Raw genomic sequence first — 27,311 nt, forward strand, 5'->3', positions numbered from 1 at the left:
ACACCCGACGAATGAACAACGGGCACTCATTCGCCTGATCTAAACATCTCTAGAGCATATGCTCTAGAATCCTAGTTCTTGGGTTGCATTCTTGCTCGTTGATATTCTTGTGGTGTAAACGCTGAAAGCGAACTTTTGTTTACACCAAAAGATCAAGAATGAATGCCCTGCTCTGGTTCTAGCTCTTTGTTAGTTTGGTCTAAACCCACCTTAATACTATGTAGTGAAGTAATTCTGGTTACCAGGTACTGCAGTATACTTCCAAAGATCCAGAGACTAACTCTATTTTTATTTTACATCATTGCCTCATGACCGTGACCTTAAGAACAGCCTCAGAACCAAAACAACACAAATACACACACATTTTCAAGTACTTACATATACTCCTTTTAAACCGTAACTTAAACCAATCCAAAATGTAACAAAGACCATAGAGAGTCAAAAAGAAAGATATCTTGTTTATATCTTGATTAGGTTCATAATCCAATGGCAAGCGGAGGAAAGGTGTCGTTCCGAAATGTAACTTCGTTTCATTTGAAGTACTCCACAGCGTAAATGTTTACCTATTTACCCATTGCAAATTTAATGGTCACACTTGGTTTAGTTTAGCCAAATAAACGTGACCTAGGTATTAGTATCAGCTATCCGTATACGGAGATCTTTCTTATTCTGGTTAATTTGAAGCGATGAGAAAAATTATGTGAATGATAAAGTTGTTTACTTTTTTTTAGGCTCGTAAAGAGGTTATGCTCTTGTGCTTTTCACGTGTGCTTGTAATTTAAAACGTTCCCTGTGTTTTCAGGGTTCCGTACCCGAAGGGTAACAACGGGACATTACTAAGACTCCTCTGTCCGTCGGTCTGTCTGTCACCAGGCTGTATCTGATGAACCGTGAGAGCTAGACAGTTGAAATTTTCACAGATGATGTATTTCTGTTGCCGCTATAACAACAATTACTAAAAACATACAACAAACGTGATTTTCGAGCTTTATAGGATACCTTCTATAAATTTTGATTTCATTGTTAAAAATATTATTGTCAATTATTTATTCATTTTATTATGATTTGAAAATATTTTAATGTAACTAACATGCAGCAATAGCGAACTGTACCTTGTTTACTAACCAACAATGTTGTATGGAATTAATGTCCTGAAATAACATTTTTTTTCATAGGCAGAACCGCTACCGATAAAGTCAAACCGGCCGTTAAATAATAACTAAGCAATTGGCTACTTAGCTACTAGTCAAATCAGCTTCTTTTCTAGAACTGTCAAAACGATTTTCTAATATGGATTTTATATGAAAACGTGTGTAGTGACGTCACGGTCAACTCACCTACTTTTTATATTTCAAACCAATTTATTAAATAGAAATAGTATTTAAAAATAACTGCTATCTATGTTTTTCTAATAATTATTTGGTGCTTTATTTCGTGCACGGTGTGAAATAATTTATTTTAAGTACCTAGAGGAAAGTACCCATGGCAAACCGCAGTGAACCAGAGCAACCCAATCGTATCTACTGGCCGCGACTAAACCAAAATAGCTTCGACCTTGAGATCCGTATCAAGTTCACGTAATTGTAGGGCAGGTTATACTGGACTTTGGTAAGTAATAACACTTGCGCAGTGAACCACAGTTTTGATCGCCCGGCTGCTGCAGGCGAGCGATCGACTTAGGTCGACCATTTTAAATGTGAACTTCCTTAAAAGCCGATCCCATACATTCGAAATTACGCTCTAATTTTGTGAAAAACATGCTGAATGAAACACACTTAAGATCGGTTTTCCTAGGATAGCGGCGCCGTCATATAGCGGCCGTCTCCATACTAAATAATACGGCTAAATATGGATGTCGTAGTATTTGTATGGAGACGGCCGCTATATGACGGCACCGGCGCCAGAGAGGCAACCAGGGAACGTTACCGGTATAACTAAAAATCAAAATAAATCTCATACTTTTCACAATAATTGTTTGATATTATATGATAAAATGAGCGACAGAATGAACGTCATAATCGGACAGTAAAGCGACGACGAACGTTACTAAAGCCCTTGCTACACGGTCGCCGACAAGCCTTCTAACCGTCTGTCCTTGGTCTGACCTTGGTCAGTTTTGGTCAAATTTTGTTGGAAACAACTGTCTACACGGTCCGTCCAGACCAAGGCCACGCGGTCTGAGGGGCTTGTCGGCGACCGTGTAGCAAGGGCTTTAGAAGGACACACTAAACGTTTATTATTAGGGTGACAAACAAATTAATACAATTATATATAATATAACTAGAAATAAAATTAAAAACACAAACTACCTATAAAATAACGTTACTTATTTTACCAACGTTATTTAATAATAACTAGCGACCCGCCCCGGCTTCGCACGGGTTAACAAATTATACATAAACTTCCTCTTGAATCACTCTATTGATTGATAGGTGAAAACTGCATGAAAATCCGTTCAGTAGTTTTTGAGTTTATCGCGAACATACAGACAGACGCGGCGGGGGACTTTGTTTTATAAGATACTTCTTATAAAACAAAGTCCCCCGCCGCGAATGTACATCACTACTGTGATGTAGTGATTACTGTTTTGGCGTCGTTGTTGCAGCTGCCGTTGACATCCAAACGTCACCTTTACTGTAAAGCCTGAGGACGCTCGAGTTGGGCGTGCAGCGGGGCGGGGCGTGCGGCGTGCATGTTAAACAAATGCAAACGTATAGGAGCGGCCTTAGTGCACGCTGCTCACATCACGCGTGAGCCCGACGCCACGCTGCACGCCCCGCCGAACGCTCCGCTTCGAGCGTCCACTGAGGCCTTACACTTACGGGTACCGGGGTCAGGTTACACTGGCCCTATAAGTGTCCACACATGCGCAGTGAACCGGCGCGCGCGCAGGCCATCGACCCCGTGGCCGTGGCAGATCACCGAGGATGCGTGCATTGTTCGGGGTTGTTCTGAGCGTAATGTTCACTGGTTGTTGACCATTTATATAACTTTGTCTTTTGAAAAGTTCATTGTACAGTCAATAGTGTCAGACTAAGCTAAATCTGAGCTGTAACCGCGAAAATCGAAGTTCGCAAATTGCGGGCATCTTTCTCTGTCACTCTAAGAATTACGCCTTTATTGGAGTAAAAGAGAAAAATCCCCGCAATTTGCGAATTTCCGTTTTCGCGGTAAGCCCTCTGCAGCGATTTTGATAGCAAAGATTGTTTAGACTGACTCCACGAGACAGGGCTAGCCTAGTGTGGCGGTCATAGGTTAAGTAAACCATATGTATTTTTTCTGGTAAATAAACTGGTCTGATAAAAAAAATATTGTGCTATTTTAAACGGCAAACGTCTTTGAAATTAACTAATAGACCGCGAGCCACGAACAGGTTTCCATGACCAATCGCCTCCCAGGCGATAACTCCTATAGTGGTTAACGGCTACGTATGATGAATCCTCGTGGACGTCAGCTGCCGCTCCGTTGGTGGGTTGAGGAATGGCAGCAACCGAAACACGTAAAAAAAAAAAATATTTTCAGTCATCGCCTCCCGTTTGATACTTTGCCAGATGATAGTTTAGGTGCTATTGTTAATAAAAAAAATCGTCAGCCGGTTGTATCGCGGTGGAAACACCGTCAGCTGGTCACATGAACATGTAAAAAAAAATTTTTTTTTCAGTCATCGCCTCCCGCTTGATACTTTGTCAGATGATAGTTTAGGTGCTATTGTTAATAAAAAACATCGTCAGCCGGTTGTATCGCGGTGGAATCACCGTCATCTGGTCACATGAACATGTAAAAAAAAATTTTTTTTTCAGTCATCGACTCCCGCTTGATACTTTGTCAGACGATAGTTTAGGTGCTATTGTTAATAAAAAAAATCGTCAGCCGGTTGTATCGCGGTGGAATCACCGTCAGCTGGTCACATGAACATGTAAAAAAAATTTTTTTTTTCAGTCATCGCCTCCCGCTTGATACTTTGTCAGATGATAGTTTAGGTGCTATTGTTAATAAAAATAATCGTCAGCCGGTTGTATCGCGGTGGAATCACCGTCAGCTGGTCACATGAACATGTAAAAAAATTTTTTTTTTCAGTCATCGCCTCCCGCTTGATACTTTGTCAGATGATAGTTTAGGTGCTATTGTTAATAAAAAACATCGTCAGCCGGTTGTATCGCGGTGGAATCACCGTCAGCTGGTCATATGAACATATATTAGATTTTATTTATTTATTTGCTTGATATGTTCATGTGACCAGCTGACGATGATTCCACCGCGATACAACCGGCTGACGATGTTTTTTATTAACAATAGCACCTAAACTATCATCTGACAAAGTATCAAGCGGGAGGCGATGACTGAAAATATATATTTTTTTTTACATGTTCATGTGACCAGCTGACGGTGATTCCACCGCGATACAACCGGCTGACGATCTCTTTTATTAACAATAGCACCTAAACTATCATCCGACAAAGTATCAAGCGGGAGGCGATGACTGAAAATATATATTTTTTTTACATGTTCATGTGACCAGCTGACGGTGATTCCACCGCGATACAACCAGCTGACGATTCTTTTTATTAATAATAGCACCTAAACTATCATCTGACAAAGTATCAAGCGGGAGGCGATGACTGAAAAAATATTTTTTTTTTACATGTTCATGTGACCAGCTGACGGTGATTCCACCGCGATACAACCGGCTGACGATTTGTTTTATTAACAATAGCACCTAAACCTATTTTAAGTATGTTTTAGTGAGAGCGTTTAAGGAAGTAAGTGTTCATCTCAATATTATATGTATCTAACAATGTAAGCTATTATCCTGTCGCATACTTCTGTTGTTTCTCCAATAAATAAAATAAAAAAATAAAATAAACTATCATCTGACAAAGTATCAAGCGGGAGGCGATGACTGAAAAAAAAATTTTTTTTTACATGTTCATGTGACCAGCTGACGGTGATTCCACCGCGATACAACCGGCTGACGATTCTTTTTATTAATAATAGCACCTAAACTATCATCTGGCAAAGTATCAAACGGGAGGCGATGACTAAAACCAATTATTTTAAATTTTAGATTGTATTTATTTATTTGCTTTATAAATTCATGTGACCAGCTGACGGTGATTCCACCGCGATACAACCGGCTGACGATTTTTTTTATTAACAATATCACCTAAACTATCATCTGACAAAGTATCAAGCGGGAGGCGATGACTGAAAAAATATTTTTTTTTTACATGTTCATGTGACCAGCTGACGGTGATTCCACCGCGATACAACCGGCTGACGATTTGTTTTATTAACAATAGCACCTAAACTATCATCTGACAAAATATCAAGCGGGAGGCGATGACTGAAAAAAAAAATTTTTTTTACATGTTCATGTGACCAGCTGACGGTGATTCCACCGCGATACAACCGGCTGACGAGTTTTTTTATTAACAATAGCACCTAAACTATCATCTGACAAAGTATCAAGCGGGAGGCGATGACTGAAAAAAAAAATTTTTTTTACATGTTCATGTGTACAGCTGACGGTGATTCCACCGCGATACAACCGGCTGACGATTGTTTTTATTAACAATAGCACCTAAACTTTCATCTGACTAAGTATCAAACGGGAGGCGATGACTGAAAAAAAATTTTTTTTTTACGTGTTTCGGTGGCTGCCATTCCTCAACCCACCAACGTAGCGGCAGCTGACGTCCACGAGGGTTCATCATATATGGCCGTTAACCAGTATACGAGTTTTCACCCGGGAGGCGATGACTGACGAAATTTGCGCCTGGCTCGTGGACCATAACTCTAACATCACTAGGAAGCATTGCAGGTGTTTCACTAATCCTTTGCAGAAAACTGCACTGCATCTATTTATCCGTTTTATCACTAGCCACGGTGACAATGGCTTTCGCTTCGCCATCGAATCGCTTTGTGTCTCTCTGTCACTCTTCTATATTAGTGTGACAGTGACAGTTGCGTTTCGTTCGCTACGTAGAGTTAGCGATTGGCATGTTGTCTACGGGGTGGATGGACATAAATGGGAACGCATATAGATATTTGCCACCATTATGACTAAAAAGTCCCACAAGTACCATCCACACTGTTAACTGTCCATCAGTGGACCTTATGCCTTCTGTAATAAGGTCCACATATGGGCAGAGTGTTGCTGTTAGTTCTCATACCCATTTCCCATAGACTAGGAATCCTCTAGACGGAGTTTAGAGCAATTATTTCATGAAACCGATGCTGCCAAAAGACTGGGGTGCGGGGGACGAGGTGAGCGAGTCCCGTGCCGTGATTGGTCCGTTCAAAGACACGGACGTCACACAAAGACACTTTTACTCGAAAATGGAGTAAAACTACCGTATATTTGTGGCAGAGAGGGTAGCGCTACTATGCTCAGTCTAGAGGATGTCTTGTCTGTGCCCATTTCCTCTACAGCCTCTTAAACACATCTCAGCTCGACCTTCGTTTTTGCCTAGTTTTTTGTCTCATTGTTCTATGAAGGTTACGCCATTAGTTATAATGTAGAATAAAAACGACGTAACGCGGATATAACTTGGGACTTTCCTTAGATGGTGTGTTATAATGCATTGCTTCAGTGTTTATAGTTTTTGCTCGACTTATATAATGGTTAGGTTATTATGTGTTATGTTAGTTTGATAAGGCTAGCAATAATATGTACTATAATTATATAAATCCTGTAAAATATGTATACCATCAGTTTTTAGGGTTCCGTACCCAAAGGGTAAAAACGGGACCCTATTATTTAAGACTTCGCTGTCCGTCTGTCCGTTTGTCACCAGGCTGTATCTCATGATGCGTGATAGCTAGGCAGTTGAAATTTTCACAGATGATGTATTTATGTTGCCGCTATAACAGCAAATACTAAAAACAGAATATAATAAATATTTAAGTGGGGCTCCCATACAACAAACGTGATTTTTTGCCGTTTTTTGCGTAATGGTACGGAAACTTTCGTGCTCGAGTTCGACTCGCACTTGGCCGGTTTTTAAACACTGGCAACAGTGGCAACATTTTAACTTGTTAATTATGTTGACACCAATTGCAGTATGTTTTATTAAACACGTCGAAAACACAGAATACGAATAGAAAATTCATCTTTTAAGGGGTAAGGTGGTAGAAATTTCACAGGTATCAGTGAAATATCAAAATACTCAATTTTTTCTCTTAAATGACGTAATAATAGTTATATTATTTCATACCAAACAGTAATCTATTGATAAATAATCCTAACCTAATATCTACGTACCACGTAATTTAGGTGAGTTAAGCCTAATGCAAAGCTTATATAAGCCTTTGTGTTTAAATATTTATGAGGCAGATGAGCTTTGGATAGAAGATAAGGTTAAGGTGGTTACTCGTATACAAACCGACGTGTAACGATGTTACTAATAAACAATATTCTTCACGTCACCCTAGGCCCGTAAGTGGGATTTTGTTCCCGCTACGCGAGAAGAAAATCTCACTTCCTGGCCAAGGCAAGACGTAAAACTTTATAGAAACCACGGGCGGTAATTTGTAAAGCCCCAGATCGCATATATTTATGGCCCTCACCGTCGGTTCGGGCCACAAACACCTGCGATCTGAAGCATTTACGAATTCACCTCCCTAGGTATGTAATGTACTATTTATTTTTCTATTTTGCTTGTTAACTACATTCTTTACTGCAAATCGTTTATTATAATTATTATTTCTAAATAATTATATGCCACGTCGTGCGCAATCATTGCTTTATTTCCCCATTAGACATTTGGCAGTCATCTTTGATTATTGCAATATATGTAATATGTTTCACGATACAGTCTTACAAATCGTTTCAGTGAACATATAAACTAATGTGTGCATGTAACTATAAATCATCCGTTTGTCAGTCTGTCTGAACGGTTGCCAGCGGGTTGATAGTTCCGGTGATTTTGTCGTAACTTGTAAACCTTTACGTTTTACATGATTTTTAATTAGAAATCTCGGTTTATGTGTAGAAATCGTAGATAGTGCAGCGTGTCTCGATGCAATAGGGTATTTTCCTGTATTAAAAATAAATTATTTCACACCATGCATGAAATAAAGCACCAGATAATTATTAGACAAACATAGATAGCAGTTATATTTAAGCACAAGTTTTATTTAATAAATCGGATAGAAATATAAAAAGTAGATGAGTTGACCGTGACGTCACTGTGTAATGTTTCATATAAATTCCATATTAACAAATCGTTTTGACAGTTCTAAAAAAGAAACTGATTTGACTAGTAGGAAAATACCCTATTGTAATGATAATGCAAATAGAATATTTTTCACATTTTATATTTGACATTATATTATTTTCTTAATTAAATGTTTAATTTTATTATCGAAAATCTATTTATTTGGTGACATGCCCCATCACTACTTAGTTTAATTAAATTATAAGCATGTAATTAGTTCGTAAGTTTTCTAACACAATGTATTATGGTTTATGGTTTAAGAATTTATTTCTCCAAAAGAATATTACATTCACTTACATAGAGAAATACAAACAAACATTCTATACATTATTTACAGAGTGCACGAATAGCATAAAATATATTCTAGGACTAAGCAAAGCAAATAATTTTTTTATTAAGAATGTGGGTATTATAATTGTGAAGTATCAAATATTATTGTTATAGAAATATGTAAATGAATGAATAATATTTCCTTTAAGATTTTTTTTAATATTGAGATGATAATAAATTTGATGAGTTGGATAACAGTTAAAGCTTTATTTTTTTTAGTTTCGTAGATATGTACCTACTTATACAATACAATACAAATTATACTCTTTATTGCACACCTCATTACAGAAAACAATACAAAGAATACAGAAAAGAAGAGGCCTATCTACCTATCTTTAAAAACTAAAGTGAGAAAATGAGGTAAGTTCAATTTCAATATTATCTACCCATATTCAGAATTGAAAAGAGTAAATTACCTAAGTATTTTATGAGATTATCAAGTTATCATATTTTTCATGACTTTTTATTGACAGAGCTTTATACAATCGTATTTTTACAAAAATACGTATGAATAAAATACACATTCAGGCATATTTAGACAGAAACATTTAATAAACGAAAAGTTCCTACTTCCGTAGGTATAAAACATACGTAGTCAACTTCATTGCCGAAAAAATGAAATCTACAATTATTAAAATACTTATTAGTTACCTACTCTACTAGTATCTTCTAAGAAACAATGCCTTTTGTTTAACAGGTTAAAGGTTGAAGCCAAAAAAAATGCCTCAGAAAATTTCATTACAACTAAATGGGTGCCGAGTTCTGTAGACAATCAGATTTAAAGCAGATAACTTATGATAAATGAAAGCTGAAGATTCGAATTTGCGATATCATTAACACAACTAAAGCATGTAATTCATTTCCTACTTCATTTTTAAGTCCATTAAAAACAACCACTAGGTCAACTTAAAAAAAGACAAACGTAAATTTTTGTCAAGCTTTTAACAACCACTAATCTATATTTCCTTGCCATTCAAAATAGCACTTTGTTTCATTGCATTAAGTCTTACAACCGCATAAAATACTTCCACAATGAGGTAACGGGAACATTTCTTTGGTTTTGTAGAAAAAAGACCCATCATGAGCCGATGATTGAAAGAAGCTTTAGAATTTAAAGCTACAATTGAAGTTACGTCATTTTAAATTTAAAGGTTGTCGAGTCTAGAAAATGATGTAGTGCGTTATGAGTTGGACAATTGTACAGTCGCCATCAGATATAATTATCGGAGCGACTAAGGCGCTCACAAATATGTACACGCCTCTATTGTCAGGGCGTTAGAGTGCGTGTTCAGATATTGTGAACACCTTGGCCGCTCCGATATATCTGATGGCGACTGTACCAAATTTTATGTTTAAATCGCAATATGCTCAGGACAGTTAGTGATATGTTTAAGGTGTCGTAGGTTCAGACCAGAGATGGGCATTAATCGATTAATTTTTTAGTTAACTAATCAATCGATTAAAAATATCAATCGTCATTTTTTAATCGCGATTAATTTAGTTGCGATTAAATTAGTTGTGAGAATGTACAACTAACAACTAAATTAGTTTTAGTTTCAATCGACTAAATTTCACGGTTAAATCTATATTAAAATTATGTCATCGCTGGTTTTTGCATTTTTTATTTAACTTGCAATATGTAACTAAAAGTTGGTATGTATGTACATTGGAGGTACTCGTATGTTGTACCTGTGTTGGTTTGGGTAGAATCTTGCAGCTTTTTTTGAAGCAGATACCTTCAACCGATTGAGCTAAAATTATGTATACACGTTTAATTTGAAATGCTTGAATGACAATGTAATATTATGGGCAATAATATAACGATATATTATGTGTAGTATATATCGTTATATTATGGATACAGGTAACGATAAATAGCGAAGAACTGCAATGTTTACAAGTCGCAAACAATAATGTAGATTGGTGCATTATTAATACTTAAGTTGTACACGATACTGAGTAAATCTTAGACAAAAAAATTATCAATATTCTGCTGTCGTTGTCAATAATAAAACTCTTTTTAGTGTCACGCGGCGACAAAACAATGGGATAATCCTAGTATACCTGGAAGTTGTTTATTACATTTTGAAGCAAGTGCCGACGCATTTTCAAAAAAAAAAACCACGTTCTATTTACCTATTGCATGAGACATCTGCATGTTGTTTATTATCTATGCGGTCTAATTTGTTTTCAACGTGTGGTCATTAAAAATATTTCAACCTCTTTGTAAAAAAACTCTCAGCGTTAACTATTGTACATTTTCCTTGCGTCATTCTACATTCAAATATATCAATCAACATACATATTTTATTTATTAGGGCTATTGCCAATATATTGAAGCGGTAGCAAATTGATCGATCAGGCTACTCGATGTAAGACTCATACTTCATAAATTCATACTCATAGATGGTTTGAGGTCTCTAGGTCATATTATATTATATATTGAACATGTTGTCATGAATCATTTTAGATTCTAGGTGCTTATTACTTTTTACGGAAATTTTATTTACCCTTAGATAAGAGAAATTTTACACTCCATAAAAATGGTTAAAATATCGCAAGTAACACATGTGCTATTTCATTTTTATACATGCGTTAAGATGTCCTAATCTGCTGGCTGTCAACATAGCCATACCGAGGTTTTCCATTTAATTTGCTTCTAACATTAGTCGCGGAAAAAATAATCTAACTAATTAGTCGATTACAAAAATTAGTTGTCCGTAATCAATCGGCAACTAATTTAGTTGTAACTAAATTAGTTGCACTCTATACAACTACGATTGATCAGTCGTCGTTTTCAATCGTCAGTCGCAATTAATTCTTTTAGTCTTAATCGTTAATCGTTAGTCGATTACATTTTGCCCATCTCTGGTTCAGACAACAGTTTTTGAAAAATCGTATCGCTTTTTAGATCAAAATACGATTTCCAAAAAAAATATCAGCAATCTTCAGGATTCTCTCAAGTGCCTTCATTGATTCGAATCCAGATTTTTTGACATTCGGTCGATAGAAAAAAAATCACGAACATAAGTCTAAAACGCACTGTGAAATTTGTTACAATTCATGCACAAAATATAAACATATCTTTCTAAATGTTATGCGGCGATTATATGTAAGTATCTAATATTAATGTGCTTTCAATAATTTTTGAAGGTATATTTATGACCATCTAAATTTTATTTCATTATGTACAAATAGTGGGCAAAAGCAACAATAATATATCTCGTAATATAGGATATATTCTGTTCCGATAATTTTTGTTCGCTTTCTCTTACTCTAAATCTATGTACCATGTACCTACTACACTACACACTTTGTGATAAGATTTTGCAGTTGCAGCCATTGGCAATGAACACGAATATGTAGAATGTAGAATATACCTGAAACAAGCAAAAATAATTGTTTTTAAACACAGTTTTGATCCTTCAACAAATAAAATATTGATTGATTGATTGATTCATGTTTTGATCATGTCGTATCTGTACCTTAAATATTTATAGTTATTCTAAAAGTCTTTAAAAAGAGTTTGATATTTGCATAAATAATCTGTTTTAACCCGGCACGATTTGATTTCTGCCATCTAAAAAACAAATAATAATATCTGTAGTTATTATTAAGGATGATTCGCGCTAGAGAAAATATCCCTACAGCCCATATAAAAACTCACTCCTTTATTTTTGGGAGCCTAAAAAAGAACAAAATGAACCCATTTAGTATGCTGTCATAATTAAAATTTCAACCCATAAGTAATGACGAAATGCCATTAAACTTCGTAATGATCAATTTGCGAGGTTCCCGTTCAAAACTCGGTTAATTCCGTACATCAGAGCTTACTGGATTTCCGAACATTCTGTATTGGACTGTACTCTCCCGGACCTTGTATTATGTGACCCCTCATTTCCCAAGTGTTTTTTCAACCTTTTACCTTAGCTATATTTTTCCAAGAGGATAATATGTAATACAAAAGTATGTCGGAAATTTTCCAAAGTTTCGGACTCTTATCATATTTGTGTATGGGAATAGAATTTTTCCGTTTACGAAAGGAAAGTTGTTTCCTGTACAATTTTCCTGAAATTTTCGAGAACTTTTCCAACTTTTTGGAAAGCATCTCTGTCATCCAATGACATTTTTTAAAATTATAAAAGGTGACTAAGAATTTAAAGCCAAGGCTGGTGCGACATGGTGGAAGCGGGTCTGCGCAAACTTCAAGTCAACAATTAGCTACTTTCCTACTAGTCAAATCAGCATCTTTTTTAGAACTGTCAAAACAATTTTCTAATATGGATTTTATATGAAAACGTGTGTAGTGACGTCACGGTCAACTCACCTACTTTTTATATTTCAATCCAATTTATTAAATAGAAATAGTATTTAAAAATAACTGCTATCTATGCTTTTCTAATAATTATCTGGTGTTTTATTTCGTGCATGGTGTGAAATAATTTATTTTAAGTGGAGGAAAGTACCCAATTGGCGAGTGGTCACACAGGACCGAGAAAAGTGGCGCTGTCTTGTGTTGGAGGCCAAGTCTCATTTTGGGTCGCTGAGCCAACGGAATAAGTAAGTAAATAAGAATTGGGTCACGATCCTTATGATAGTCACAGAATAAGTAATACGAGTAGTATTATCATGTCATAGTACACAGAAAAGGGGTTACAAGAGGGTCAATGTTAAACTGGTCTTCCAATCACCCAGGTGGTTGTTAATAGCACCCTTAGCCTCGCTCGTAATCTCGTTAAGCCCTCGGGGTCCCGCAAAGGCCAATAAGAGATGCTTTTAATAGGGACGCTTGGTATCTCAGCAATTTCTTCATAAAATTGGACTACTACAAAATCCGTCTATTTTCATCAAATTCGCGTAGCAAGTTTATTCATAGCTTTTTTATGAATAGGAGGCAAACGAGCGGACAAATCCCCTGATGGTAAGCAAGTACCGGCGTCCATGGACACCTGCAACACCAGTGGGGTTGCAAGTGCGTTGCCGGCCTTTAAGATGGGAGTACGCTCTTTTCTTGATGGTTTGAAGATCGTATCGGTCCGGAAATACCGCAGGCGACAGTTCATTCCACAGTTTTGCTGTGCGAGGCAGGAAGTTTCTGGAGAAACGCAATGATTTATAACTCAATATATAGGTTATAGGCGTTCCAAAATTGAAGCGCTTACCTTGTGACAAATTGGACAAGTTACCTTTAGACGCGGCTGGACAAGCGAGAAATGTGCACGTGCTAACGAGCTCCCGCACACCGAAGAGGAAGAGACGACAACTATGTTTAACAACGAGTGTGACAAAGATGGATGGAATGAGAGAATTAATCAAAAATAACAGATTTCTTCGTAGGCACAGAAATAAATATGGAAGTATTTTTTGTGCTCCTCAAGTATGAGTATAATTAACCTATCTATGGTTATAGAATATCATTGGAGAAACGCACAGTTGAGGACTGCCAACCATCTAAACCATCACCACTTAGTGTAAGGCCTGAGTAGACGCTCGAAGTGGAGCGTTCGGCGGGGCGTGCAGCGTGGCGTCGGGGTCAGGAGTAATTTGAGCAGCGTGCACTAAGGCCGCTCCTATACGCTTGCATTTGTTTAACATGCACGCCGCACGCCCCGCCCCGCTGCCCGCCCAACTCGAGCGTCCAGTCAGGCCTTACACTAAGTGGCGAAATTGAAAATGTAGCGTAGAGCGATGGCGGAAAGAAACTACAGGGATTAATCCGAACAGTTCCCCGTTATAGATATATAGAAAATGCAGAGCGAGGCTACATCTCCACGTTCCGAGCAACCTGGCGGCCTAGCCAAGGTGACAATCACTTGCGCTTCACTATCGAATTCTTTTGTGTCTCTATCAATCTTCCATATTAGTGTGACAGTGACAGTTGCGTTTCGTTCGCTACGTAGTGTTAGCTATTGGCATGTTGTCTACAGGGCCATGGAAACATTAATGTTATACATTAACGGAAATAGATATGTTTAAACCTCACTCAACCCACTCATTAATTCAAGATCTCAGACAGGGTACAAATTAAAAGACAAACACTTCAGAGAGCAGTCCTTTCTATAACCCTCTCTTTCCTTCTGTAATCCTTTCTTATGAGTGCGAGAGAAACAAAGAATAAGCGTGGGAATTTACGTAATAATTAAAAGATAAACAATTATATTCATATAAAAGGTGTTTCTATTATTTATACAGGATTGGTTTTTCCCCACGATTTCTATTGTCACATTGTAAAGTTTACATGAATGTCAGGTTTTAAACGTTATCTATACTTATTAGGTACTATTATAAGAAATGGCACACGTAACAGTTCATGATGCGTCATGTCTTTTGGCGATACAGTCAACATTGGAAACCATCAGGAAAAAGCGGCCAAGTGCGAGTCGGACTCGCCCATGAAGGGTTCCGTATTTAGGCGATTTATGACGTATAAAAAAAAACTACTTACTAGATCTCGTTCAAACCAATTTGCAGTAGAAGTTTACATGGTAATGTACATCATATATTTTTTTTAGTTTTATCATTCTCTTATTTTAGAAGTTACAGGGGGGGGGGGGACACATTTTACCACTTTGGAAGTGTCTCTCGCGCAAACTATTCAGTTTAGAAAAAAATGATATTAGAAACCTCAATATCATTTTTGAAGACCTATCCATAGATACCCAACACGTATGGGTTTGATGAAAAAAAAATTTTTGAGTTTCAGTTCGAAGTATGGGGAACCCCAAAAATTTATTGTTTTTTTTCTATTTTTGTGTGAAAATCTTAATGCGGTTCACAGAATACATCTACTTACCAAGTTTCAACAGTATAGTTCTTATAGTTTCGGAGAAAAGTGGCTGTGACATACGGACGGACAGACGGACAGACAGACAGACATGACGAATCTATAAGGGTTCCGTTTTTTGCCATTTGGCTACGGAACCCTAAAAAGCGTAGTAACATCTTAAAAGTCGGCAAAAAAAAGCGCTGGTGGCCTAGCGGTAAGAGCGTGCGACTTGCAATCCGGAGGTCGCGGGTTCGAACCCCGGCTTGTACCAATGAGTTTTTCGGAACTTATGTACGAATACGAAATATCATTTGATATTTACCAGTCGCTTTTCGGTGAAGGAAAACAATGTGAGGAAACCGGACTAATCCCGATACGGGCCTGTTTACCCTCTGGGTTGGAAAGTCGCATTCGTAAAAACTAGTGCCCACGCCAATTCCTGGGATTAGTTGCCAAGCGGACCCCAGGCTCCCATGAGCCGTGGCAAAATGCCGGGACAACGCGAGGAAGACGATGAACATCTTAAAGGTACTGTTACACATGCTCTAAAATAGCATGCTAAAAAGCGTGCTATTGAGTATGCTCAATACGAGCATGCTTATGAGCAGTTTACATTTGCTAGCAATACGCATGCTAGTTTTAAGTATGCTCCTGAATAAGCATACTCAAAGCAAACACTCCAAATACACATGCTATTTTATAGCGTGCTCTCTCGCTCTCTGTCAGTTCAAACAAAGCTATGGACAATCAAACAGCTATCCGTATGGAGCTGAATAAGATCATCCTTTTGCTGGCGATGCAATGCATCCAGAAACTTATATCAGCTCGGCAAAAAAAGAAAAGAAAGAGAAAGATTTGGGTCCGTGATTCGATATCTACAAGACAGGACTTTGGTGCAAGTGCTCAATTGCTTACAGAATTGCTTTCAAAGTCAAGGACGCATCCTCCATGTTCGTTAATATGTCTTGGTACGCATTATTTCTAAAAACATTATTTTTATACTGCGGTATGCGGGGATTCCACAAGCACTCGTTATTTCGATACAAATTTACAAATTTGAGCGGTTTTTCGTCGCCCCAGCGAGACATTTTGGCGTTAAAATTGTTCATGCGCACCTGTTGCAAACGACTGATCGATACTAGCATGCTCAATAAGCAAACCTGTTCACACGCGCTAAAAGCACGCCCCCCTCCACCCGCGCTGCAGGTAGCATGCCCAAAAATCGCACGACCGTTGATTTTTGAGCAAACTCAAAACGAGCATGCTCATTATTAGCAATGTTTCGACACACATGCTACTAAGTAGCAATTGCTCAATAGTGGCATGCTTTCGTGCTAGAAATCAGCATGTGTAACAGTCGGCACCGCAGTTGCGAATAGTGACCCCCTGGTGTTTCAGGTGTCCATGGGCTACAGTAATAACTTACCATCAAGCGATTCGTCTGCAGAAGGCAAAGAAGCAGAAGTATGGCAGGATTTAATTAAAAAACAACCTAATCAATTGTCTTAAGAACCCTTTCCTAAAAAAAATTGTTCTGCCAGCCTATTATGGATAGCTTTATCCATCTTTATCCACGTGATAAAATAACTGTCACTGTTTAACACCCTGGGAAAGAAAGTGACGGACACCGTTTTATCACGCTGTCACGTAGACAAGAACGACCAAAACTCCGTACTGCAAAACGTAAGTCTTTAAATAAATGTCATATACTAAGAAAAGTGACCAAGGCCTCCAGTGCCCCAGGCTGGAATCGAACCAGCTCCAGATCGGCCAGTTCGATTCCAGCCTGGGGCACTGGAGGCCTTGGTCACTTTTTCTTAGTATATGACATTTATTTAAAGTTTATAATGTATATAGTAGTGTGTCTACTTGAAATAAAAACAAATTAAAATATTTTCTGAAAATAATTTAATTTGTTCTAATACGTAAGTCTTTTTTTAGGGTTCCGTACCCAAAGGGTAAAAACGGGACCCTATTACTAAGACTCCGCTGTCCGTCCGTCCGTCCGTCTGTCACCAGGCTGTATCTCACGAACGGTGATAGCTAGACAGTTGAAATTTTCACAGATGATGTATTTCTGTTGTCGCTATAACAACAAATACTAAAAACAGAATAAAATAAAGATTTAAGTGGTGCTCCCATACAACAAACGTGATTTTTGACCAAAGTTAAGCAACGTCGGGCGGGGTCAGTACTTGGATGGGTGACTGTTTTTTGCTTTTTTTTTTGTTTTTTTGTTGATGGTGCGGAACCCTCCGTGCGCGAGTCCGACTCGCGCTTGGCCGGTTTTTTTCACAAAACATGCCAGAATCAGACAGCCTAGCCTTCTAAATAATTCCATCAAGGCCCATCCAAGGATTTTTAACACTTTGGGGTACTCTGCGTTTCATATTAGAGAAAACACCCTCTGAACTTGAACTCTAATGTATAAGGAATAAGGTAGAGATTGGCTCGGTGGTGAGCGCATCTGTTGCCGTCAGTCTAAATATTTTATTAAGTCCGTTATAGATTTTATTAATATGAACCGGGTGACATCAAAGAGCGGAGTAAACCGTGCTAGCGAAAGGACTAAGTGCTCAAAAATATTGGGACACTTCACTTGAGGTTTTTTTTGATTTGTCGATTTTTTGTTCGTCAGATTTTGATAAAATTGGGCTTTTTTAAGAGATTTTAGGCAGAATAAATACCTACAAAATTGAAACAAAAAATTATGTATGTTATTTTCCGTTGAGTTACGAAATACATTTTTCAGAGGAAGATTTTGAAGGACATGCGCTTAATATTGTAGCAACAGAATATCTATCCACCAAATTTTAACAAAATCTGGCGGTCTAGCATAAGTTGCGTTCTCGCGCGCAACTTCATACATCAAGCGCGACTTCAAATATGGACTCGCGCGCGAGAACGCAACTTATGCTAGACCGCCGACGACAAAAGAAAATCTATTGAAAATAAAAAATAGCCACCAATAAATCACTGTACGTTTTTAAATAAATTTTTTTTCTATCGAGTAGGGCTACGCTATCGAACGAAGCACTTAAATTCTTTAATACGGTTATATTAGATCCAGGAATAGACCACACAGTGAATGAAAAGAGTTAATAAAAGTAAACCGCTAATTGTTTACACGAGATTCATTATAAACAGTCTTGTTTACGCGAACCTCTTGAATAACATTCACGCGGCGAATGTAAACATTTAATGTTGCTTTTAGACTGCATAGACGGGGTTCCCCTCATCTGGCATAATATTGTTTGTCAGAAATACATTTCGCATAACATGTATCGCAGAAACACTTTTAGTCGAATGATAATTTTGCATAACTATTACTTGGCATTACTATTTACTACGCATACAATACATTTTGCAGCATATCATTAAGCAGAAGATTACTGTTGCCGACTTTCATTTAGCATAATTTTATGTACCATAACCATCCTGCAGCATACTCTTATTATGGCATAATGATTTTTTTCTGCTAGCAGAAAAGTGGGTTAAGTAAGAATTGCGACCCCTACAAAATTGGACGTGTGCCAGAAAAGAAGGTTAGGTTATGTTAGAATTGCGACCTCCAACAAAAACGAATGGCTGTCAGAAAAATAGGTTAGGTTAGGTTAGAGCTGGAACCTCCTACAAAAACGAATGGCTGTCAGAAAAATAGGTTAGGTTAGAGCTGCGACCTCCTACAAAAACGAATGGCTGTCAGAAAAATAGGTTAGGTTAAGTTAGAGCTGCGACCTACAAAAACGAATGGCTGTCAGAAAATTAGGTTAGGTTAGAGCTGCGACCTCCTACAAAAACGAACGGCTACCAGAATAGTAAGATCAACTGCCATAAAAAGTATAAAAACAGATTATGTTAGAGCATATTACTAGGTACTGCAGCACATTGGTAAGTCAATTAAAACCATTTATAACATCACCTTTAATTAAACTTGATAGCTTTATGCCACCAAAATAGTATGCAATACATTTATCTGCGAAATCAATATTCGTTAAAAATACTATTTTGATCATCAACAGTATGCCAAAATATGGTTCTAGATTATAAAACTCTGCGAAGTGATTGTATGCTAAATGATACTATGCGAAAGGTAATTCTGCCAAACGACATTTCTGCCAAGTAACATTATGCAATACAAATATATGTCAAAAAACTTTCTGCAACACATTAGTAACTATGATTAGTAATTATGATTCACTACATAGTATAAAACAAAGTCGCTTCCCGCTGTCTGTCGCTATGTATGCTTAGATCTTTAAAACTACGCAACGGATTTTGATGCGATTTTTTTCAATAGATAGAGTGATTCAAGAGGAAGGTTTATGTATAATTTGTTAACCCGTGCGAAGCCGCCGGCGCTAGTTTAAAGATATAGAATTATTATTCGTATTTGAAAGCTAAGCTAATTCAGATTTTCGCTCAAAAATGTTTTTCACATGCATATTATATAACTATTAAATTAAAAATTAAAAAAACCCTACGCGTTATGGCAAAAATATTTTGGAAAAGAGGCAGCTAAAACTCTTCAGACTGCTGATCGATTTCTATCAGACATAGGTTAAGATTGAAAATCAGCTCCGAAAAACGAACTCTGTACATCAAAGGAAGCTACCGACTTGAACAGAACAAAATAAAGGAAACGTCATATTTTCATAGATATTTGACCTTAATAAAGGCATCTCCACACTTATGCACTTACATTGCAAATGCCACGCAAAGTTAGCTTGCTCCGAAAGGAAAGGTACCTTTGATCTGATTTCTGATTGTGTAGGTAATGGCAGGCTTGTCTCAATCCGCGATTTCGTCGCTTTGCTACATGTAGCTAAAAGTACATCCGTTCGGCCCCAATTTTGGGGAAAGCCATAAGCCGCGCGTGGCGCTGTCGCCACCTAGCGGCCATATCTGTGCTGATCGTAACAGACGCGTTTTGTTAGAGAGTGAGTCTTCTGTACTTAGTACTATTATTTATTCTGTGGTAATGGTATTATAAACTTTCTTCTCAATAGCTCGAATCTATCGGATCTGCGGTGGCTGCGTGCAGTGCAGCAGGGGACGGGGTGGCCGGACTAGATCCAGCGACGTTGCCGCTCTTCGCAAACAAACTCTTGCGCAGCGCAGGGCGGCGCGGCGCTAGGGTTGACACGCGACATTACAGGCCCAAAAATATGTTGTCAATTTTTGAAGTGAAAACTTCTTTAGCGGCGCTGTGGACTTTTTGTGATGGGGAAAAAATGTTAAACTCGTAACAGGTGTCACGTGACCGTAAGACGTAAGACGGACACGTGACCTGATCGAAAAACTGGTACTTCAATGTCATTGAGTTTTTCTTTATTGATTTAAATGCCATCTAGCGAGTTTCCCTCTAACTGGTATTAATATAACTCGAGTACTAACAGTGATGTGCTTAGGGGTTTCAATTAATGCGACGAAATAACGCTAGATGGCGTTAACCTCAATTATACATAGTGCATAGTGCTGCAGACATTTTGCAATAGTGATTGAGTTTTCACTTCTGCCGGCAACTGAGTGCAACCCGTTGTTTTTTTTTTAATGTATGTACATATTGTTTATGATTTTAACAAACCTTTGCGTTTGATGTTTTGTTGTATGTTTGTTTCAGTTAATGATAGCAGTTTTAATTAGGGTTCTGTACCCAAAGGGTAAAAACAGGACCCTATTAGTATCCCCAGTAAAACCGCGGATTGGGGACCCGCAGATGAGGCTCTATACGTCTGGGAGGGGTTGTAGCGTTACACAATCCCTCCTCCTTCGGCGCGAGGGTACCCCCGGTAAATTTGCTGGGGCAGCCGGGGGAGTATCGTGATAGAATACTCGTGATCTCATGATACTCCCCAAAAACGGCAGAGAGGGTAATGCCGCAGGGGAAGTTAGTGGGTATTCTTCTCCCCTCCCTCTGAAAACAGAGGAGATACGGGAGGAGCGAGTCCCACATACCACCCCATCCCCAACGGGCGTTCGCAGCCCGGGGGTGAGATACGTAAAAGTATTTACCCCTGCGCTAAAAAAAAAAGGACCCTATTAGTAAGACTCTTCTATCCGTCTGTCTGTCTGTCACCAGGCTGTATCTCACGAACCGTGATAGACAGTTGAAATTTTCACAGATAATGTATAAACAACAAATACTAAAAAGTACGGAACCCTCGGTGGGCGAGTCCAATTCGCACTTGTCCGATTTTTTTTTAAAAGAGAGTGTGTTGTGTCCTAAAGGGAGGCCCAAAAAACCTTAACAAAAAGGTTTTTTGGGCCTCCCTGTATATAGCATTGAAGTTATATTCTTTTTTCACTTACCTACCTATATAAATCGGAATTTCGAAATAAAACCCACTGCTAGGAAAGTGGGCACAGTGGTTCCTATTAATAAACGATACTTTAAAAGAAAAATAATTTCTTTTAAAACTATAGCTGGTCAACCAAATAATGTCAGTAAAAAAAGGCGCGAAATTCAAATTTTCTATGGGACGATATCCCTTCGCGCCTACATTTTTCAAATTTGCCGCCTTTTTCTACTGTCAAGATCTGGTTGACCAAGTATATTTATTTTATTGAAAGAAGAAATAATAGTCATTTTGAGACTCAAAATATAATTAAACTATTAATATTAATTATTCGAACATAATTCCGTACAGCTATTTTATAAACCTGGGTTTTAGACGATTGTGAAATATGTTACATTCGGGGTGTTATTTTAATTTTGGTATTCACCAAAAGCGTAAACGTCGTACAAATGTAATCATAGGTTTTTAGCATAATTGCTTATGTAGTCGAGCGACATAAATACGCTAAACTACAGTAGTTTTAGTTGAGAATTACATAGAACCGCCACTTCTAATTTGAAGCGCAGTATTTCGGTAAATTTAATGTGTAAATTTGCCTGTCCTTGTTAGTAACTTAATTCCATTGCAGATTATTGGCAGATAACAGGATTATATAAAATTAAGACTTAAAATATTGTTGAATAACCACGAATTTGAAATTGTTTTAAGATGTAAGTATAAGAGAAATATAAATAGTTTATTGTGTTCGGGGCTTAGGAAAAACTAAAAATGTATTGATTTATTAACAGGAAATAATGTGTTCAACATTCTCGGCCATTTATTAACCTCTAGCGGCACACTACTATACAAGAAATTGGAAGTCAAATTTGAATCATTGGTATTAGAAAATATAATTGAATTTGTAATCAACGAAACAAAAGCAACACTAATGATTTCAATTTCATGGTAGGTGTTTTACCTATATGGGACCGTGGGAGTCGTGGGACGCTAGAGGATAAAGTTGACAACCCTACCGGCGCGCGCGCAGAGCGGCAACGCGACAGATGCGCGGCGTTACCATTGTTAGGGAACCGGCGTTATTGAACGATTAATAAAAAACAATCATCAATTAAATAACAGCTGATAAGGTGAAGTAAAAGCGGGTTCGATTCCCAGTTGGGTTGATTTAGGAAATTGATGATTAATCGGTTTCAATACAATGTTAATAAATAAATGATAAATTAATAAATATTATACGACAATTTTACATAGATATCTATCTAGTCCCACAGTAAGCTCAATAAATAAGGCTTGTATGGCCACTAGACGACGAATTATACCTAAATAGGGTATTTGACTGTATTTAAAATAAATTATTTCACACCATGCATGAAATAGAGAACCGGATAATTATTGGAAAAACATAGATAAGTACTCGTAGATAAGTAGGTGAGTCGACCGTGACGTCACTGTGTAATGTTTCATATAAATTCCATATTAGCAAATCGTTTTGACAGTTCTAAAAAAGAAACTGATTTGACTAGTAGAAAAATACCCTATTCTGTTTTCTTTTACTTCTTTTACTACTTAGATTCTGCCCGCGACATCGTCTACATGGGATAATAATGATATACTGATAAAAAACTATCCTACATCCTTTTTCGAGCTATCTCCATACTTAATCTCAATTGGTTTAGCGGTTTAAGCGTGAAGAGGTAACACACAGACAGACAGAGTTACTTTCACACAAACAAATGCCCTTGCCAAGATTCGAACCCGGAACACCTCGTAGCCAGGGCAAGGATAGAGAGAGAAACGTTCGAGTATCAGGGCTATAACCGCGAAAATCGAAGTTCGCAAATTGCGGGAATTTTTCTCTTTCACTCTAATTACGCCTTCATTGGAGTAAAAGAGAAAGATCCCCGCAATTGGCGAATTTCGGATTTCGCGGTAGCCCCTCTGAACGCCGCAGCGCCGAAAGGATTACTCGACTATATAGTAACCAAGTGACTTGTGTCACAGAATAAATAATAGTACTAAGTACAGAAGACTCACTCTCTAACAAAACGCGTCTGTTACGATCAGCACAGATATGGCCGCTAGGTGGCGACAGCAGCGCCACGCGCGGCTTATGGCTTTCCCCAAAATTGGGTCCGAACGGATGTACTTTTAGCTACCTGTAGCAAAGCGACGAAATCGCGGAGTGAGACACGCCTGCTTGTGTTCGAGTAGCGTGCGAGTATATTTCGAGTAGCAGAAGTAACGCCGCGACGCAGACGCTCTCTTTGCTCTTATTCGATCCACTGACCCGCGCATGCGCATTCAAGGACAGCGACGAAAGGCCTCCAGTCAACAATAGTGGGCAAAGCTTGCCTTACCAGAGTTACCAGAAAATAATAGTGAAAATAACTGTATAAAACGCCTAATTTGCTGTTTAGCCCGCAAATTGCGCGCAATATCTCGGTAGATGGCGCACTACGACCGGCGAATATCCTACATCGCGCCAACGTTTGTGCATCGTAGAATCTTTTAATATCAAATTCAAAGAAATTCAAAGTGGCGGCCATTTTTAACGAATATTGACTACGAATTCATATTAAGATACCTTTCGGATTGTCTGATATCAATTTTCATCATTATTAGAGCAAATTTTCCATCAGACGTACCGTTTTAGAGCTACAAGCAAAAAACTGAAAAAGAGCAAATGTTTATGCACACCTCCTGGGATTGAGCAAACTCGCATTACGCGCATTTAGGACCAAATTAAGGCATTAAAACGATTTCCAGCCTGCTGGGAATTAATTCTTCGAAATAATCTAATATGCTTGGCCTATAGAGATAGTTCAGCTAAATTAAACATCTTCTGTTTATTGGCGTTTGTTTTTTTTTTCCCTACGAGACCTTAGTGCAAAATTGTAGAATAAATTTATTAAAACCCGACAGAAACCGAGGCCTTACCATGATGTCTTATTGCGATTCTATATTTAGGACCTAAACAGAATTGCTAAAGGACGGAGCTACATAAATCCCACTTGCACCATTACACTAACCCGGGGTTAACCGGTTAAACCTGGAGTTACCATGGTTACCAGTACAATTTGACACTTGGTTAACGGTTTAACCGCTTAACCCCGGGTTAGTGCGATGGTGCAAGTGGGCCTAAGTCGCATAACTCCGTCCATTAGCAATTTAGTTTAGGTCCTAAACAAAATCACAATAAGACATCACGGTAAGGCCCCAGGCATTAAATAACTATAGCTAATTTAATTAAGCAAGTTTGCTAAATAACTAATTTTAACTCGTTTTAGATCCTAAATCATCGTTATATCTAGATTTTTCCTAGAAAAAATGAAGGATTGACAAACATAAAAATATATACATATATATAGGTAGATATTTTTAGTTAATTTAATTTAGTAGCTATTATTTCTGTTTTTATATTTTTATGTTTGTCAATCCTTCATTTTTTCTAGGAAAAATCTAGATATAACGATGATTTAGGATGACCACCACCATTTACAAGTAAAAACACAACAAGTAAAAAATGGTAGCTAACTCGGCGCCGGAAGGTAAGGTGCCCAGAAGGCTGGTGATGCGATGCCGATTCGTTGGCCAAATTTATTGACAAAATGAAACATCGAACTTTCATTATATGTACACTGAAATGCAACAATAATTGGTACTAGGTAATCTTAATATAAATTCCCGTTTTTATTGTTCTTACACTTACACTAGATTAAACAATAGGGTATTTGAATACTAGTCACATCAGTTTCTTTTTTCGAACTGTCTAAACGATTTGCATTCTATGAAATTTATACGAAACACTTGCATGTGACGTCACAATCAAATGGTTTAAAAATAGATATTGTGTCTAAAAATAACTGCTGTCTACGTTTCTCTATTGATCTTCTGGTACTTTATTTCATGCATGGTGTAAAGTAATTTATTTGAAATACAGTCAAATAACCTATTAACTATACCAGTTATATACTTGATGAATTGATGATATAATCACAGCGTTAGTATTAACATTGTGATTTAATGTATGAACAAATGAAAGTAATTTAAGTTAACACGCTATGCATTAACAAGTTCATTTAGCATTTAGCATACATTCGTTAATTACGCTTAGCTAAGGTAAACGTTCCAATGCAGGGGCCTTGTCAAGATGCAAATCGTTTGCGCTACGACTACGAAACGCTATCTGTCTAATATCAAAAGACATGTAACTCCGTATAAGATGAATAAAGAAGGAAAAAGCGTGGCTCGGAAATCAATAAAAAGTCATTCTCGGATAGATGGCGCACACACCTTTGGTCTATGCTCGGCTAGATGGCATTGACGACACTGTTCGATATTTAACAATTTTAACACATAACATGGGTCGAAATCGAAATGATATAAAAATAATAAAATCATTTATCCATTGATGTACATTTTTTTGATAGTTTTATACATTTTCATTTTGAGTTTAAATCGTGTGTCGATAGGTGGCAGTAAATTTACTGTGACTACAAAATTTACTATGACAGGACTATAGAGGGGATAATAGGTATCTATTCTCTTTGGTAAAAGTGATAGACAGACAGAAAGCGTTTCGTTGTCGTAGCGCAAGCGGTTGTCATCTTTGCTAAGCCCCCTGAACAGCCCCAGATGAGCAGACAAACAGTTATCTCGAGGAACTACTATTTGATACCTCCACTCGAGCACTCGAGCCTGTGGAAGGATCCCCGAAGGGCCCGAAACATGTCGCCAATAGCGACTAAAAATTCAAGTGAGTGAAACCGTTGTCATCAAAACAATTTGATAGGTCATTAGATCAAGAGAGTCAAAATTGATTGTGTAGGTTTTTAAAGGGTTGGCAACGCGCATGTCACTTTTGGAGGTTCTAATATCAACAATAGGGTCAGTTACCGTCAGGTAACTGTAACGGTCGGTCGGTTATTATTGAGTATCTATGTATAAAAAAATACGATTCAATTAAATTTTTATAACAAGCAGAAACGTCTGCGATTAAGCTTAAGCTTAAATAAATTTAAAAGTGGAAATCTTGGGTGAGACTTGAACTCACGGCCTCTGGATCGAAACTCCAGCGCTCTGCCATCTGAGCCATCAAGACCTCATCCAAGTCATCCACTTTTAAATTTATTCTAAGCTTAAATGCGATTCAAAAACACGCTTTCGTCAAAATTAATGAAAGCTAATTATTCCTGATGCAATTTTAAAAATCTCGAGCTAGCCTAGCTGGAAAGTGGAAATTAAATATCAAACCAACTCCGTAGCAAAGTTATTACTTTAATTAAGTTATTAGTTTATTTTATTTTTGTTAGTTGTAATTAATTTTACGTGATATATTGTGTATTTCATAAATAAATTGGAATTGAGCTTTAATTAAATGATGAGTTCTAGTCACTGCGTTAGTGCAAGAACTTTTCTTCATTGACGAATAATATTTTACAGTACATATTTATGGTGCTACTTTCCCGCACTAGTGCGTAAATAAGTACTTTTCGTTGCTATGTCAAATATTTAAAGGGGCATATGTACTGTAAAACGTTTTACGTTGTACGATACGCGTGCGAATAGGTAATTCGCAACTCGTGTCGATTTAAAACACTCCCTTCGGTCGTGTTTTAGTTTATCGCCACTCGTTTCGAATTTCCTCTTTTCCGCACTTGTATTGTAAATAACTATTTCTAGGGTCATTAAATAAAT

The 27,311-nt window shown here is 37.6% G+C and overlaps 2 protein-coding genes and 1 non-coding gene across 3 annotated transcripts in view; all 3 read right to left on the bottom strand.

The window, feature by feature from the left end:
• LOC134659712 (probable proline--tRNA ligase, mitochondrial) overlaps window positions 1-27,311 on the bottom strand; it is a 239,363-nt gene that overhangs the window by 173,670 nt on the left and 38,382 nt on the right. The gene's annotated exons all lie outside the window — the stretch shown is intronic.
• The window catches only part of LOC134659704 (RNA-binding protein Musashi homolog 2-like), a 157,644-nt gene that overhangs the window by 122,138 nt on the left and 8,195 nt on the right, over window positions 1-27,311 (bottom strand). The gene's annotated exons all lie outside the window — the stretch shown is intronic.
• Trnae-uuc (transfer RNA glutamic acid (anticodon UUC)) lies at window positions 26,643-26,715 on the bottom strand. The gene has a single exon. It is a non-coding gene; the product is annotated as a tRNA-Glu (tRNA).

The sequence above is a fragment of the Cydia amplana genome, chromosome 25 (assembly GCF_948474715.1).
Source record: "Cydia amplana chromosome 25, ilCydAmpl1.1, whole genome shotgun sequence".
NCBI lineage: Eukaryota > Metazoa > Arthropoda > Insecta > Lepidoptera > Tortricidae > Cydia > Cydia amplana.